The following is a 17397-nucleotide window of genomic DNA, read 5'->3' as shown; positions in this document are numbered from 1 at the left end:
CCTGCATCAGCTTATGGCATGAAATGCGAGCGGTGAGCGGCCCTGGAACCAGCATGGTGGCCCCGACCTGCGTGAGAACACCAGCGGCAGGTCGGGGCCATAAAAGGCGAGCGGTGAGCTGTGCTCTGGAGAGGGAGGGTGAACAGCCAGTTGTCGTGGTACATGTAGGTACCAACGATATAGGTAAGAAGCGGGAAGAGGTCCTACAAGCTGAATTTAGGGAGCTAGGAGTTAAATTAAAAAGTCGGACCTCAAAGGTAGTAATCTCTGGATTGCTACCAGTGCCACATGCTAATCAGAGTAGCGGGAGCAGGATAGTTAGAATAAATACGTGGCTTGAGCAGTGGTGCAAGAGGGAGGGATTCAAATTCCTGGGACATTGGAACCAGTTCTCGGGGAAGTGGGACCTGTACAAAAGGGACGGTCTGCACTTGGGCAGGACTGGAACTGATGTCCTGAGAGTAACATTTGCTAATGCAGTTTGGGAGTGTTTAAACTAATATGGCAGGGGGATGGGAACCTATGTAGTGAGACAGGGCGAAGTAATATGGAGTCAGAAACAAATGGTGGAAAGGTGAAAAGCAATAGTGGAAGGCCGAGTAAACAAAGGCAAGAAACAAAAAGGGCCACACTACATCATAATTCTAAAAGGACAAAGGGTGTTAAAAAAAACAAGCCTGAAGGCTTTGTGTCTTAATGCAAGGAGTATCCGTAATAAAGTGGATGAATTAACTGTGCAAATAGATGTTAACAGATATGATGTGATTGGGATTACAGAGACATGGCTCCAGGATGATCAGGGCTGGGAACTCAACATCCAAGGGTATTCAACATTCAGGAAGGATAGAATAAAAGGAAAAGGAGGTGGGGTAGCATTGCTGGTTAAAGAGGAGATTAATGCAATAGTTAGGAAGGACATTAGCTTGGATGATGTGGAATCTATATGTGTAGTTAAGAAAGCAAATGGCATGTTGGCCTTCATAGCGAGGGGATTTGCATACTGGGGCAGGGAGGTGTTACTACAGTTGTACAGGGCCTTGGTGAGGCCACACCTGGAGTATTGTGTACAGTTTTGGTCTCCTAACCTGAGGAAGGACATTCTTGCTATTGAGGGAGTGCAGCGAAGGTTCACCAGACTGATTCCCGGGATGGCGGGACTGACTTAGCAAGAAAGACTGGATCAACTGGGCTTGTATTCACTGGAGTTCAGAAGAATGAGAGGGGATCTCATAGAAACATTTAAAATTCTGATGGGTTTAGACAGGTTAGATGCAGGAAGAATGTTCCCAATGTTGGGGGAAGTCCAGAACCAGGGGTCACAGTCTAAGGATAAGGGGTAAGCCATTTAGGACCGAGATGAGGAGAAACTTCTTCACCCAGAGAGTGGTGCACCTGTGGAATTCTCTACCACAGGAAGTTGTTGAGGCCAATTCACTAAATATATTCAAAAAAGAGTTAGATGTAGTCCTTACTACTTGGGGGATTAAGGGGTATGGCGAGAAAGCAGGAATGGGGTACTGAAGTTGCATGTTCAGCCATGAACTCATTGAATGGTGGTGCAGGCTCGAAGGGCCGAATGGCCTACTCCTGCACCTATTTTCTATGTTTTATAGGCCTGCTGTAATGTGGCATCTTTCTGTGTGTGCTCTGCAATAACAGGGGCAGTGACTGGAAAGTCCTCATCAACTACATCTGGAGTGAAGATTGACTGCTCGCTGCCAATTTCAGAATCTCATGAAGCAATCTTGAAAGGGCGTTTGCCACTGCATTCTGCTTTGACGTATGATACTCAATTCTGTAATCGTACTTAGACAATAAAATAGCCCATCTTTGCATCCTGGAAGCCGTCATAGATGGAATTGCCACCTTTGGGCCAAGGATAGCTAGTAATGGTTTGTGATCGGTTACTAGCATGAATTGACGTTCCAAAAGAAACTGGTTAAACTTTTTAATAGCAAATATAATTGCCAAAGCCTCTTTCTCAATCTGGGCATAATTTTGTTCACTTTTGTTGAGCATACGTGATGCAAAGGCAAACGTTTTTTCCTGACCATCATTCATAACTGATGACTGATCACTGCTCCCTCCCCATACCCAGAGGCATTAGTTCACGAGTCAGATTATAATAGATGAGAAGAGCATGACTATTCAAGCATCGCTTGCATGTGTTGTATACATTCTTTTGCTCTTTGTCTCATATCCAACACTCACCTTTCTTTAATAAATAATGGAATGGTGCGAGCACCGTTGCTAGTCCAGGAAGGAAACGAGCATATTATTGGACCATGCCTAAAAAGGATCGTAATCCAGTAACATTTTTCGGTTCCGGAGCCATCATGATGGCTTGCACTTTCTCCTTAACTGGTTAGAGACCATTTTCATCGACCCGCAATCCAAGATAAATCACCTCACGCTTTATGAATGCACATGTACTCCTCTTCAGCTTCAGACTATGGTCATTGAACCATCTGAATACTTATAAGATTTCCAGCTTTTCCTTCTTTGTGTTGGTGGATATCAACACAGCATCTTGTATGCACAAATAGTAATTTACTCCCTGTAAGATCTGATCCATGGAAACCTGAAATACCTTTGTGTGCCTTGACTGTCACATAATGCTGACTATCCTTGTCAACATGGAGTTGAGCATAGGCGTGGGAGAGATCCAGTTTTGTGAAGACTTTGGCTCCCACTAATTCTGCATACAGATCCTGTGATGTCAGTACTGTTCATCATCAACTGCTCGATTCAGGGTAATTTTATAATCCCCACAGAGCCGTACCATTTTATCTGCCTTTGGAACTACAACTAATGGGGTGGCCCAGTCACTCCTATAAGTCTTCACTAATACTCAGTTTTTCTCCAACTTATCAAGATCTTGCTCAACCTGCGATTTTAATGCATATGGTACCGGCCTTGGTCTATAAAACATAGGTTTGCATTCTGACCTAATCCGAATATGTGCATTGTATCCTTTGAGGCCCTCGTATGAGTACTCAAACAGGTTAGCATATTTCTCCAGCAGAGTATCTAGCCGAGACTGAACGATTTCTATACTACAGACGCTGTACCAATCCAAACAAAGCAATCTTAGCCAATCTTTGCCCATAAGTGTTGACCGATTGACGTATTTCGCTATAATAATAGATAATCTTGCTTGTTGCCCCTGGTATTGTACTATACACTCCATTTGTCCAAGTATCTGCAGTTTTTGCTTTGATTATGTTTTCAGCTTCACTGAGCTCACCTTTAGTGGTATGCCCCTGAAATTCTTGTAATACACATCCTGACTCATTATTGAGCAATCAGCTGCTGTATATATTGTCATATTAATCCATCGATTATAAGAACATAAGAAATAGGAGCAGGAGTAGGCCATTTGGACCCTTGAGCCTGCTCCGCCATTTAATGAGATCATGGCTGATCTGATCATGGACACAGCTTCACTTCCCTGCCCGTTCCCCAAAACTCTTTATTCCCTTATCATTCAAAATTCTGTCTATCTCGGCTTTAAATATATTCAATGACCCATCTTCCACAGCTCTCTGGGGCAGAGAATTCCACAGATTTACAACCCTCAGAGAAGAAATTCCTCCTCACCTCAGTTTTAAATGGGCGACCCCTTATTCTGAAACTTTTCCTCCTAGTTCTAGATTCCCCTGAGTGGAAGTATCCTCTCTGCATCTACTTTGTCGAGCCCCCTCATTATATTATAAGTTTCAATAAGATCACCTCTCATTCTCCTGCACTCCAGTGAGTATAGGCCCAACCTACTCAACCTATCTTCATAAGTCAACCCCCTCATCTCCGGAATCGACCTAGTGAACTTTCTCTGAACTGCCTCCAATGCAAGTATATCCTTCCTTAAATACAGAGACCATGGGCTAGATTTTACACTTTTGTGCAGATCGCCCAAAAATGAGCGGCATTTACAGTGTGGGTGGTAAAAATGGGTTTTCAGATCGCTGGCTTGTCTCCATTTTAAAAATTGGCCATTACCACAAGCGATCTGAAATGGGCGATAGCGTTAAATCTCTCTGACCTTCTGCCATAAAGTGTCATCGTCCTTAGCAACGGCATGGCTATGCTCGTTTCCTGCGATTCAGGAGGTCAGGGGTCATCATTACATGCGCAGAAGAGGAGACAGAGAGAGAGGGAGCAGAGAAGGACTGAAAGCGTGTGTGGGTGTGGTGTGTGCTTGTTTGGCTGTTGTGGGAGGCACGACGGAGATTCACCAGTAGCAAAAAGCTTACTAAGAACATAGCTGGCACCGAGTTTTTGTCCAACAAATAATATATAAAATGGAGGCCTTGGAGCTGGGAGCCAGGAACACTGGTGGCAGAGGGCTCCCAGTGGTCCCGCAGTGCTGCACTGCACCCCAAGGTGCCACACCCCCATTGCTAACGACACATGAGAGCCAGGAGCAACATCTTGCTTCTGGCTCAGAGCACGTTCCCACCTTCGGACTGTCCTCTCCCGTATTCGTCCAAGCAGCGATTTGGCCGTCATCTTCACCCCCGCCTGCCCCCCCCCCCCCCCCCCACACCACAATGAAGCAGCGCCTGAGGAACTCCTCTGCCAGGCGGCTTGGAGTCAGGAGGGGAAGGGGAAGGGGTAGAAGTGGGCATGAGAAGGGGGGGCGGAAGGGCTGGTTTTTATGGAAATACTTATGATTTCAGACAAATGTTCAGTTTAAAAATGTTTTATTTAACATAACCTTGTTGCGCATTGGCTCAGATAGCTGCACCATTACACACTGGATTCCTTAACATCAAAGGGTATAATTACACTTAACTTCAATCAACTTAAACTGTCACCAAGGTGATGCCCACCATTGATGTATGACCTGCACACCCAGCAGTGTGTCAGCCTTGTAAATAACACCAACGTTCTTTCAGGCAAAGCACTCATTTATGAGCTCCTGATGCCACCACAGGCCCTTTCATGTGGTCGACAGGGAGGCGGGGGCATGGCTTCAGCGTCAGCCTGATTGTGTGGCCTGAGGTCAGCGCCCACCTCCTCGGCCTCCTCTTCCTCTCTCTCCTGAGGTGGATTGTCACACCCTTCTAGTAATTCTTGTCCCCTCCTGATAGCCAAGTTGTGCAACATGCAGCACACCACCATGAATTGAGCTACCTGCTCAGGGTGGTATTGGAGCTCGCCTCCTGAGTGGTCCAGGCATCTAAAGCGCTGCTTAAGCACTCCAATGGTTTTCTCCACGATATTGCGAGTGGCTCTGTGGCTCCCGTATCGCTTCTCGGCTTCAGTGTGGGGGTCACACAGTGGGGTCATCAACCAGGTGGCAAGGCCATATCCTTTGTCACCAAGCATCCAGCACTGACCTTGAGGCTGATTGTTAAACAAGAAAGATACAGTGCTCTCACGCAGGATGTGAGCATCATGGATGCTGCTCAGAAATTTAGCATTCACTGTCATAATTTGCTGGTGGTCGACAACGAGTTGGACATTCAGGGAGTGGAATCCCTTGCGGGTCATGAAAACCTCTGCATCCTGAAAAGGTGCCTGCATCACGATGTGTGTACAGTCTATTGCTCCCTGCACCTTGGGGAAGTTAGCAATTCAGTAGAATCCTAGAGTCCTCTCAGTCTGAGTCTCCCTGGTCATAGGGAAGCTGATAAATTCCATCCTGCGTGCGTACAGAGCTTCAGTGACCTGTCTAATGCAGCAATGTGTGGCATGCTGAGATATACCGCAAATGTCGCCAGCTGGGGCCTGAAAAGAACCCAATGCATAGAACAACAGTGCCGCGGTGACTTTGACCTCAATGGACAGTGCAGTCCTGATGGTGCTGGCAGGCTGCAGATCTCCCTTTATGAGCTGGCATATTTCACTGATAACCTCTTTGTGGAAGCACAGTCTCTGAAGGCAGGTGGTGTCAGGCAAGTCGAGATAAGACTGCTTCTGCCTGTACTTGCCGGGGGTGTATCATCTGGTCCTCCTTATCAGTCTGTCACATCTTACATTGGGCACATGATGCTATCGAGCGTACCTTCTGCCATCTCGAGTCTGCAGCATGTAAGTGGTCATCAAGAGAGGGTGAGAAAGAACAGGCCCCATTCCAATAGCTATCTGTTTGCCATCGATTGGTCACAAAGAATGAATGTCCCAACAAAGATACCTATTAAATTCCAATCGTCCACAGTATGATAAAGATGTTTGTTCAGATGTTCACATCACCTCCAAAGACCTCCTGAGTACATCCAAACTCCCACGAGGTTGAAGCAGAGCAGCCTTTTAAGTAATGCGACATGTGATTTAGAACATGGCGTCCATACCGCTCTGAGTAGTTCCGGTTAGTTCCACTTTTTCCCGGTGTTTTTTTGGGCGAGCGATATTGTGAGCGAGATGTGTACGAGGTGGTGAAAGTGACGCTGGGCGATCTCCTGGTCATTAGTTTTGGCAAATGTGATCTTTACGACAAAATAAAGTGGGTGGTCGGTATTATTGAATCTTGGTGTTAATTACGTGCGGAAAGCAATGTTTGCCGATATTATGGTCGTTGGTTTCGCCCATTCTGATGATTCCGCCCAAAAAAAGTGGGCGGACGGTATTTGTTTTCTCCCGGCGTTACGTACATGGGGAAAGTAACGCTCGACGATAAGTGTCCGAAAAATGGGCATCAGTTTCCATTTTGTGGCTGGTTGGGCGATATCTGGGCATTATACCTCATTTCAGCGGTAAAATGGACATTTAAGTGGGCGTTATGCATGTAAAAAAAGTGTAAAATCTAGCCCCAAAACTGTACACAGTAGTCTAGTTGTGGCCTTTACAGTTGTAGCAGGATTTCTCTGCTTTTATACTCTATCCCCCTTACAATAAAGGCCAACATTCCATTTGCCTTCCTGATTACTTGCTGTACCTGCACACTATCTTTTTGTGTTTCATGCAGAAGGACCCCCAGGTCCATCTGTACTGCAGCATTTTGAAATTTTTCTCCATTTAAATAATAATTTGCTTTTTTATTTTTTCTGCCAAAGTAGATAACCTCACATTTTCTCACATTATTCTCCATCTGCCAAATTTTTGCCTACTCACTTAGCCTGTCTATATCCTTTTGCAGATTTTTTGTGTCATCCTCACAATTTGCTTTCCCACCCATCTTTGTATAATCAGCAAACTTGGTTACATTACACTCGGTCCCTTCATCCATTAATATAGATTGTAAATAGTTGAGGACCCAGCACTGATCCCTGTGGCACCCCACTGATTACTGTTTGCCAGCTGGAAAATGACCCATTTATCCTGACTCTCTGTTTTCTGTTAGCTAGCCAATCCTCTATCCATACTAATATATTACCCCCAACCTTTTAAGTGGTACTTTATCGAATACCTTCTGGAAATCCAAATGCACCACATCCATTGGTTCCCCTTTATCCACCCTGTTCGTTTCATCCTCAAAGAACTCCAGAAAATTTGTCAAACATGATTTCCCTTTCATAAAACCATGCTGACTCTGCCTGACTGAATTATGCTTTTCCAAATGTCCAGCTACTGCCTCCTTAATAGCGGACTCCAGCAATTTCCCAATGACAGATGTTAGGCTAACTGGTCTATAGTTTCCTACTTTCTGTCTGCCTCCTTTTTAAAATTGGGGTGTTATATTTATGATTTTTGAATCTGCTGGGACTTCCCCAGAATCCAGGGAATTTTGGTAGATCACAACCAATGCATCCACTATTTCTGCAGCCACTTCTTTTCGGACCCGAGGATGCAAGCCATCAGATCTAGGGGACTTGTCCACCTTTAGTCACATTATTTTACCGAGTACTTTTTTAGTGATAATAATTGTATTAAGATCCTCCCTCCCTATAGCCCCTTGATTATCCACTATTGGGATGTTTTTGGTGTCTTCTACTGTGAAGACCGATGCAAAATAATTGTTCAAGGTCTCCACCATTTCCCTGTTCCCCATTATTAATTTCCCAGTCTCACCCTCTGTGGGACCAACATTTACTTTAGCCACTCTTTTCCTTTTTATGTACCTTTAAAAACTCTTACTATCTGTTTCTTTATTTCTTGCTAGTTTATTTTGATAATCTATCTTTCCTCTTATTTTTTTAGTCATTCTTTGCTGATTTTTAAAAGTTTCCCAATCCTCTGGTCTCCTACTAATCTTGGCCACTTTGTATGCCATTGTTTTCAATTTGATACCATCCTTTATTTCCTTCTCTTCAAAGTCTTTCCTTCTCATTGGAATATATTTTTGTTGAGCGTTATGAAATATCACTTTAAATATCCTCCACTGAATCATAGAAGTTTACAGCAGGAAGGAGGCCATTTCGACCCATTGTGTCCGTGCTAGCTGACAAGAGGCCATCCAGCCTAATCCCACTTTCCAGCTCTAGGTCCATAACCCTACAGGTTATGGCACTTCAGGTGCACATCCAAGTACTTTTTAAATGTGGTGAGGGTTTCTGACTCTACTACCCTTTCAGGCAGTGAGTTCCAGACCCCCACTACTCTCTGCGTGAAGAAATTTCCCCTCAAATCCCCTCTAAACCTTCTACCGATTACTTTAAATTTATGCCCCCTGGTTGTTGACCCCTCTGCTAAGGGAAATCAGCCCTTTCTATCCACTATATCTAGGCCCCTCATAATTTTATACACCTCAATGAGGTCTCCCCTCAGCCTCTGTTCCAAAGAAATCAAATACGGCCAATCCAATCTGTCCGCATAGCTAAGATTGTGCACTCCCGGCAACATCCTTGCAAATCTCCTCTGTATCCTCTCCAGTGCAATCACATCCTTCTTGTAATATGGCGACCAGAACTGCACGCAATACTCTAGCTGTGGCCTAACCAGTGTTTTGTACAGTTCAAGCATCAACCGTCCCACACTTTAATCTATTTCCCCAGTCCACTTTAGCTAACTCTGCCTTCAAACCTTTGTAGTCTCCTTTATTTGAGCTTTGGACAGTGGTTTGAGATTCAACTTTCACAACCTCCAACTGAATTTGAAATTCAACCATGCTTTGATCACTCTTTCCTAGAGGATCCTTTACTAGGAGATCATTTATTAATCCTGTCTCATTACACAGTACCAGATCTAAGATAGCCTGCTCCCTGGTTGCTTCCGCAACGTATTGTTTAAGGAAACTATCCCGGATACATTCTATGAACTCTTCCTCAAGGCTGCCTTGGCCAATTTGATTTGTCCAATCAATATGAAGATTAAAATCGGCCATGATTATTGCCATTCCTTTTTTACAAGCCTCCATTATTTCTTGATTTATACTCCGTCCAACAGTGTAGCTACTGTAAGGGGGTCTATAGACTGCGCCCACCAGTGACTTTACTCCCTTATTATTCCTTATCTCCACCCAAACTGATTCTACATCTTGATCTTCTGATCCAATATCATTTCTCAATACCACACTGATGTCATCCCCACCTCCTTTTCCTTTCTCTCTATCCTTCATATAATAACACAAGAGTCCTGTTATTATAAATTGCCTCGGGTGTGTACCCGATCTCTTATTCTCACTTCGGATAAGAACAAGATCCAACTTCCTGTATTGCCTGCGTGACATCCGACAGTGGCGTCCTCTGGTGTCCGGTGACCACAAGCAAATATATTACAACATCCCCCTTTCAAGATCTTAGTATCAGTCACTTTACAATACAAGATGATCTGGGGCTTTCCGCTCACAAGTTGATCGTCTCAGTTCTAGGTGAATGTTCTAAGTCAGTTGTGACTGGAGGTTGAGTAACAGTTCTGCTGGGAGTGGTAACAACATCAGAGACTAAAGGTCCGGGGTTCAGGAATGTCAATAGAGGCCTCTGTTGAATGAATGATAGTTGGTGGGTCAATGACTGGATCTTGCTCAAATGATTCCAGTTCATCTGTGTGCCACAGTTTTACCTGGTCAACATGTTTTCTGCATGTTTGGCCATCCTTGAGCATGACAATGAACACTCTGTTATCCTCCTTAGCTGTAACAGTACCAGCAATCCATTTTGTACAAACACTGGATCATTAACAGAGATATCTCGTGACACAGCAGTACCATCATGATACAATTGCTGACTTTGACGTCTGTTTTCAACACGATCATTCAAATCAGGATGAACAAGTGAAAGCTTGAGATTTCTCTTCATCAGTCTTTCAGCAGGGTAAACATTGTATGACGTCTTGTCCTGTAACTGAGCAATATACATGACAAACAAGTTTGAAATGAACCCTGAGTTACACGTTTTATACTTTGTTTGATAGTTTGAACACGCTCTGCTTGACCATTAGAAGCAGGTTTAAATGGAGCTGACCTCACATGTCGGTGTGGAGCAAGCCCAACACGAGAGGGGACAGTCTTGGATTTAGTTTTGGGGAATGAAGCTGGGCAGGTTGAAGGGGTATTAGTGGGAGAGCACTTGGGTGCCAGTGACCATAATTCAGTCAGATTCAAGTTGGTTATGGATAAGGACAAGAATAGGCCTGGAATAAAAGTTCCAAATTGGGGAAAAGCTAATTTTGCTAAGTTCAGGAGTGATTTGGCCATAGTGGACTGGAAACAGCTACGTGTGGGTAAATCAGTGTCGGAACAGTGGGAGGCATTCAAGGAGGAGATCCGGAAGGCTCAGGCCAAACATGTGCCCTTAAAGAAAAAGGCTAGGAAAAATAATTCTAGCGCCCCCTGGATTTCTAGGGACTTACAGGGGAGGATTAAGAAAAAAAAGTACACTTATGTCATATCAACGGCTAAATACTACAGAATCTTTCGAGGAATATAGAAAGTTAAGAGGCAAAATTAAAAAGGATATTAGGAATGCTAAGAGAGAGCACAAGAATTTCTTGGCCAGTAAAATTAAGGAAAACCCTAAGATGTTCTATAAATATATTAAAAGTAAGAGGGTAACTAAAGAAAGGGTAGGGACTATTAGAGACCATGAGGGTAATCTTTGTGTGGAGGTGGAAGATGTGGGAGGGTTCTTAACGAATACTTTGCATCTGTTGTCACAAAGGAAAGGGGCAATGCAGATACTGCTATCGAGGAGGAGTGTGATATTCTGGATGAAATAAATATAGTGAGAGAGGAAGTATTAAGGAGTCTAGTAGCTTTGAAAGTAGATAAGTCCCCAGGCCCAGATGAAATGCATCCCAGGCTTTTGAATGAAGTAAAAGAGGAAATAGCAGAGGCCTTGACTATCATTTTCCAGTCCTCTTTGGATCTGGATATGGATTGGAGGACTGCTAATGTAGTACCCTTGTTTAAGAAGGGAGAAAGGGATAGGCCGAGTAATTACAGGCCTGTCAGCCTAACCTCAATGGTGGGAAAATGATTGGAAAAAATCCTGAAAGACAGGATAAATCTGCATTTGGAAAGGCAAGGATTAATTAGGGTCAGTCAGCACAGATTTGTTAAGGGAAGATCGTGTCTGACGAACCTGATTGAATTTTCTGAGGGGGAGGTTACCAAGAGGGTCGATGAGGGTAGTGCGTACGATTTAGTATATATAGACTTTAGCAAAGCTTTTGATAAGGTCCCACATTGCAGACTGGTCATGAAGGCAAAAGCCCATGGGATCCAGAGCAAAGTGTAAAGTTGGATCCAAAATTGGCTTGGAAGTAGGAAGCAAAGGCTAATGATTGATGGAAGGATGTTTCCAGTGGGGTTCCGCAGGGCTCAGTACTGGGACCCTTGCTTTTTGTGGTATATATCAACGATTTAGATTTTGAATATAGGGCGTATGATTAAGAAGTTATTAGATGACCCTAAAATTGGCTTTGTGGTTGATAATGAAGAGGAAAGTCATGGGCTGCAGAGGATATCAATCTACTAGTCAGGTGGGCAGAGCAGTGGCAAATGGAATTTAATTCAGAGAAATGTGAGGTGATGCACTTTGGGAGGGCTAATAAGGAAAGAGTATACACATTATACGTAAGAACATAAGAAATAGGAGCAGGAGTAGGCCATAAGGCCCCTTAAGCCTGCTCTGCCATTCAATAAGATCATGGCTGATCTGATCATGGACTCAGCTCCACTTCCCTGACCACTCCCCATAACCCCTTATCCCCTTATCGCTTAAGAAACTGTCTATTTCTGTCTTAAATTTATTTAATGTCCCAGCTTCCACAGCTCTCTGAGGCAGCGAATTCCACAGATTTACAACCCTCTGAGAGAAGAAATTTCTCCTCATTTCAGTTCTAAATGGGCAGCCCCTTATCCTAAGACCATGCCCTCTAGTTCTTGTCTCCCCCACCAGTGGAAACATGCTCTCTGCATCCACCTTGTCAAGCCCCTCATAATTTTTACGTTTCAATAAGATCACCTCTCATTCTTCTGAATTCCAATGAGTAGAGGCCCAAGCTACTCAACCTTTCCTCAAAAGTCAACCCACTCATCCCTGGGATCAACCTAGTGAACCTTCTTTGAACTGCCTCCACAGCAAGTATATCCTTTCGTAAATATGGAAACCAAAACTGCACGCAGTATTCCAGGTGTGGCCTCACCAATACCCTGTACAGCTGTAACAAGACTTCCCTGCTTTTATACTCCATCCCCTTTGCAATAAAGGCCAAGATACCATTGGCCTTCCTGATCACTTGCTTTACCTGCATACTAACCTTTTGTGTTTCATGCACAAGTACCCCAGGTCCTGCTGTACTGCAGCACTTTGCAATCTTTCTCCATTTAAATAATAACTTTCTCTTGGATTTTTTTCTTCCAACATTATACTCCATCTGCCAGATTCTTGCCCACTCACTTAGCCTGTCTATGCCCTCCTGCAGCCTCTTTATGTCCTCCTCACACATTACCCTTCCTTCCATCTTTGTATCGTCAGCAAACTTGGCTACGTTACACTCAGTCCCCTCTTCCAAGTCGTTAATATAGATTGTAAATAGTTGGGGTTCCAGCACTGATCCCTGCAGCATTCCACTCATTACTGATTGCCAACCAGAGAATGAACCATTTATCCCGACTCTCTGTTTTCTGGTTGTCAGTCAATCGTCTATCCATGCTAATATATTACCCCAACCCTGTGAACTTTTATCTTGTGTAGTGTAGATGAACAAAGGGACCTTGGAGTGCTTGTCCACAGAACTCTTTTTGGGAGGAAACTAAAACATTAAATTGTGTCCCCCTGATCTGGGGGACACACCAAACATTTTCAAGGCCCTTTTTTTGTGGGTTTTTTTTGGGGTTTTTTTGGGCACTAAAATCATATATTTTTTTCTCCAAGTGCCCCCTATAAAAGGGGAGGGGGACACTAAAAACACCGGCAATTAAAACAAATTAAACTTTAACATAAAATCAAATTAAAATTTGGTTGCCGGGCGTGATGATGCACTCCAGTCCCTCCGATGCCCACCTCTCGCGGAAGGCCGCGAGCGTACCGGTGGACACCGCGTGCTCCATCTCCAAGGACACCCTGGCGCGGATGTACGCGCGGAAGAGAGGCAGGCAGTCAGGCTGAACGACCCCCTCGACCGCCCGCTGCCTGGACCGGCTGATGGCACCCTTGGCCGTGCCCAGGAGCAGTCCTACGAGGAGGCCCTCGGACCTACCCGCTCCCCTCCGCACAGGGTGCCCAAAGATCAGGAGTGTGGGACTGAAGTGCAGCCAGAATTTCAGGAGCAGCCCCTTTAAATAATAAAACAGAGGCTGCAACCTCGTGCATTCGATAAAAACATGGAACACGGACTCTTCCAAACCGCAGAAATTGCAGGCGGCCTGGGAGCCCGTGGACCGGCTTAAAAATTTATTGCACGGCACTGCTCCGTGCACCACCCTCCAGGCCAAGCCCCCGATAAATAGTGGGAGGACTTCCGCGCAGAGTGCCCTCCATCGGGGACACCCGCCTTGTCCGGTCGGCAAGATGGTACGCCATGGCGTGTCCGGATGGCAGGCGAGGATGGCAAAGTTGAGAGTGTGCAGAGCAGCCCGTACAGGAAACCCCTCCATGCGGAACTGAAAGGCAAGGAGGGGATTTCCTCGAGGCGGCTCAAGTTGTGAGGTGCCGGCTCCCGAGGGAGGTTCCGGGGTTTGGCGCCGATGAGGAAGTCCGTCCGGACGGGGGTCAGTTCGGACGGGATCTCCCCATGTGCTTGAGCCTCCTCGATGCACCTAACGGAGTCAGGGCCCAGAGCTGTTTTTAGCGACTCGATGGCATCGGCCACGTGGCGGACATCGGCCGAATTTAGGCGCCGCGCCAGCGTGTCTGGCACCATCCAGCCCGCTCCTCCGCCATCGAGCAGGTCCCTGACCCTGGTCACCTCACCAGCCACAGCCCTCTCATCCGACTGCCACCTAAAACCTCGGTCGTGGAGGTACGGATTCCCGAGCAGCGGCTCCTGCAGGACGGCCGCCACTCGAGCCGGTTGAGAGCTGCGCTTGGTGGAGACTTTGTTCCAGATCCTGGTGAGTTCCTTGTAAAAGACAGGCAGCTCCTGGACGGCAGTCCTGACGCCCCCCATGCTCACAAACAGGAGCTGCGTGTCGTAGTTGAGGCCGTGCTGCTGGCAGAAGAAATACGTCGCCAGAGCACGCCACCTAGGAGGGGGCTCGATGTAAAGGTATCTCTGCAGGGTCTGAAGACGGAAAGTCGCGAGCTGGGCGCTGACGCACACCAACGACTGACCGCCCTCCCCAAGCGGGAGACTCAAGACCGTGGCAGAGACCCAGTGCTTGCTGTTGTTCCAGAAGAAGTCCACCAGCTTCTTCTGTATCTTGGCGACAAACGCAGGGGGAGGGGTCAAAGTGACCAGCCGGTACCACAACATGGCGGCCACCAGCTGGTTTATGACTAGCGCTCGACCCCTGTAGGACAGCACTCGGAGCAGTCCTGTCCAGCGCCCTTGGCGAGCGGCGACCTTGGCCTCCAGCTCCCTGCCAGTTCGCCGGCCAGGCTTCCTTGTCTGGGCTAAGGTAGACTCCCAGATAGAGGAGATGGGTCGTGCTCCAGGCAAAAGGCCTGAGCTCCTCAGGCAGGGAGTCCACCCGCCATTGACCCACCAGGAGTCTGGAACATTTCTCCCAGTTGACCCTGGCGGAGGACGCGGCCGAGTAAATCTCCTGGCACTCACGCATCCTCCGCAGGTCAGCGGGATCCTCTACCGCGAGGAGCACGTCATCGGCATAAGCCGAGAGGACGACCTCAACGCCCGGCCCTTGCAGAGCCAGTCCCGTCAACCTCGTCCGCAAGAGGCTCAGGAAAGGCTCCACGCAGATGGCATATAACTGGCCGGACATGGGGCATCCCTAGCGCACCCCTCTCCCAAAGCGTAGGGGCGCCGTCAAGGACCCGTTAACCTTAATCAGACACTCCGCGGCAGCGTACAAAAGTCGGATCCGGGCGACGAAATGCGTCCCGAACCCGAAAGCGCGCAGAGTCCCGAACAGATAGTCGTGATCCACCCTGTCGAACGCCTTCTCTTGGTCGAGAGATAGGAAGGCGACCGACAGACCAGCCTCTTGGGAATGATGGATGAGGTCCCGGACCAGATGGATGTTATCGTGGATTGTCCGGCCCGGGACCGTGTAGGACTGGTCGGGGTGGATCATGTGGTCCAGCACGGCACCAAGGCGAGCAGACATCGCCCTGGCGAAGATTTTGTAGTCCGTGCTGAGGAGGGAGACCGGGCGCCAGTTCTTAAGGAGGCGGAGATCGCCCTTCTTAGGCAGCAGGACGATGCCTGCCCTGCGCCAAGAGAGGGGCATCTCCCCGGTCGCCAGACTTTCCCCCAGGACCCCCGCGTAGTCGCCCCCCAGGACGTCCCTGAACGCCCTGTGGAACTCCACGGTCAGCCCGTCCAGCCCCGGGGCTTTTCCCCTCGAGAGCCGGTCGAGGGCGCTGGTCAGCTCCGCCAGGCTTAGCGGAGCTTCCAGATTTTCGGCGCCCTCCGGGCCGACCTTCAGCAGGTCCTCCCACATAACTCTACGCGCGTCCTCACTGGATGGCTCCGGAGAGAACAGGGCCCCGTAATATTCACGGGCCCTGTTGTTGACGCCCTCCGGATCCAAGACGAGAGAGCCGTCTTCGGCCAGCAGCGTCAAGAGCTGCTTACGGACACTCTGTCTTTCTTCCAGTGAGTAGAAGAAGGGGGAGTCGCGGTCCAGATCCTGCAGGAACCGGATCCGCGACCTCACGCAACGCATTCCTCCGCTGGCCCCACGCCCCCCACGACAGGCAGATCTTCCACGCCATCCCCGGGAGGCAGAGGCTGGGCAGCCTCGACTGTCTCACCCTCCCCGGGGACAGATTCCTCTCGCCTACGGCGCAGTTTGGGGGCGCTGGTGGGGGACGCGGGACACGCGGCGGGCACCGACTCCTCCGCGGAGGGATGTTGTTCCCCCTCCGCCTCATTGGAGCGGCGCCTCCTTTTGTTCCTGGGGGGGGCGCGGAGGCAGGGAGACCTCCATGTCTGCCGAGGCCTCCCGCTCCACTCCCCCCTTTTTCTTTTCTTGCTCGCGCCCAAGCCCCTCTGCGGTAATGGTCAAGGGCTCGGGCACGGACTCGGGGCACCCCACGCTCGCCGGTGACAGGGTTGGGCTGAGCGCGGTGATCAGACTGTCTGGCGCACTGAGGGGACCCGCCTCGAGATGTTTCGCCTTCCTCCGCGCCTTCTTTCCGGCCGGACGCTCTCCCTCCCCCCTGCCGGAGGCAGTGAAAACAAAGCCCTCCGACGATGCCCTTTGTTCTTAAATGGCCTCGTTGGTGTTTGAACAGAGGGAGCTCTGAAAGAGGCACACCTCTCCCCTAGATGACGATTGGGGAGGGGCCTTGCTCCCTCTGCTCAGTTGTCTTGTAATTGATTTTTCCAATTTGGAGAAAGGGGCTCTCAGAGAGAGGGGAGAGACAGAGAAAGAGAGAGGGGGGGGTGGGAAAGAGGGAAGCTGTGAGGACAGGTCTCCCCTCACAGTGATGGGTGGGTGTTGCTGGGGTGCACCCTCCAGATGGCAAACAAAACAGTCTTTGTAGATGGTCTTCGGGTGGGGGGAGAAGATGTCTTCACCTGGGGCAGCTGGAGCCTCCCAGGCACAACACTCCCAACGATGTTAAATAGGGTGATTAATCAGTCTTCAGCCAGGTAGCTCCAGCTCTCCCAGGCTAGGCAATGGGGGAGGGGTGCTTCAGTGGTGTGTGGGGCCTAGTTATTTAGCAGACCACCACACACACTTCCACATATACACAACCCCCGCGATGTTCCGGCCCTCTAGCAAGTCTTCTTTCCTCCCCCCACCGATATAACAAAGTCTTTCGGGGAATGCACCAATAGACCCACCTTTTGATGATGAAGTCTTTCCCTTCTTCCACACTGGATAGTTGTTCTTTTCCCCCTCTCTCCAACTCTTTGTAAAAGTAATAAAGTTGTTGAATTTTCTGCTCTCCTCCTCTCCCTCTGGATGAATTGGAATTGTAGTAAGCCCCTTCCTCCTCT

At 47.9% G+C, this 17397-nt stretch overlaps 1 protein-coding gene across 1 annotated transcript in view; it reads left to right on the top strand.

Moving 5' to 3' along the window:
• fbxl7 (F-box and leucine-rich repeat protein 7) overlaps positions 1-17397 on the top strand; it is a 772156-nt gene that overhangs the window by 126722 nt on the left and 628037 nt on the right. The window lies entirely within an intron of this gene.

This window comes from Pristiophorus japonicus, chromosome 5 (assembly GCF_044704955.1).
Source record: "Pristiophorus japonicus isolate sPriJap1 chromosome 5, sPriJap1.hap1, whole genome shotgun sequence".
Classification (NCBI taxonomy): domain Eukaryota; kingdom Metazoa; phylum Chordata; class Chondrichthyes; family Pristiophoridae; genus Pristiophorus; species Pristiophorus japonicus.
This window is presented reverse-complemented; position numbering and strand designations above follow the sequence as displayed.